This window comes from Plasmodium fragile (assembly GCF_000956335.1).
Source record: "Plasmodium fragile strain nilgiri unplaced genomic scaffold supercont1.23, whole genome shotgun sequence".
Taxonomy (NCBI): Eukaryota; Apicomplexa; class Aconoidasida; order Haemosporida; family Plasmodiidae; genus Plasmodium; species Plasmodium fragile.
In genome coordinates, this window is record NW_012192603.1 from 226,227 (window position 1) to 227,517 (window position 1,291).

The window sequence follows — 1,291 nt, forward strand, 5'->3', positions numbered from 1 at the left end:
TGTATAAATAATGTTATATGTATACTATGGATGTACGTTTCCCATTCTGAGCTCACCAACAATAGTACGTATCATTCATTTTTTTTTTTTTTTTTTGGCGCTTTCGTTTTGCGAAAAAGCTACGTATATTTATGTGTTTTCATCTTTCCTCTCCCTTTTTTGCAAGTAATTGTTGTTTATAATTTTTCGTATCATCTGTGTTACCATTATTTTATATACTGTCATCCCACGTGTCACATCCTGCTTGCCATTTTGCTCCTGCCCTTTTTTGTGTTTTTTTTTTTTTTTTTTTTTTTTTTTTTTTTTTTTTTTTTTTTTACCTGCTTGGAGCTTCGCCTTAGCGACTGCATATTTTTCTTTTATAATTGTTCCCTTTTTCCATGGCGTATTTTTTACAAAGCCATTTTTATATATATGTATAAATAATGTTATATGTATACTATGGATGTACGTTTCCCATTCTGAGCTCACCAACAATAGTACGTATCATTCATTTTTTTTTTTTTTTTTTGGCGCTTTCGTTTTGCGAAAAAGCTACGTATATTTATGTGTTTTCATCTTTCCTCTCCCTTTTTTGCAAGTAATTGTTGTTTATAATTTTTCGTATCATCTGTGTTACCATTATTTTATATACTGTCATCCCACCACGTGTCACATCCTGCTTGCCATTTTGCTCCTGCCCTTTTTTGTGTATTTTTTTTTTTTTTTTTTTTTTTTACACGAGCAAGGGTACACCACGTCAGAAGTGCCCCCAACATGCATATGAACGTTTGCCACATTACATTGTCCTCCATTGCAAGCCACTTTTTCATTTCTCGTTTAAGTTATTCATTTCATTTGTCGAGTGTATATATTTGTTTACTCCTCCGCTGTAGCAGCTTTTGGTCTTGCTTTCACAGAAATTGACTTTGAGATTTTAATGCGCCCATTTACAACGCGGGTGTATTTTTCCTTTCTGATGTTCCTCCGCTTGTGTGTGCCCTTGTCCTTTTTTGGCTGAGAAAAAATTGAGTGGCCCAACTTTTTTGTTCCACATCCATCAACGGTTTAAAGTTTGTTCATGTGGGGAAGAAGCAAGCCAACCCACAGTAAGAAGCCCATAGGAAGAAGTCCAACAGGAACAGAAGCCACCCACCCCCCCTTTTTTTTTTTGACCCAATTGACAAACCACAGAGGAGACAAATTATGAAATTATAAAGGCAGATTTGTTAAAACATGGAACATAAGGAAATGGAGAATGAGAATAACAACAAAGGTGAGCGTTTGTGGAGTATGGCATATCGGCACGGTA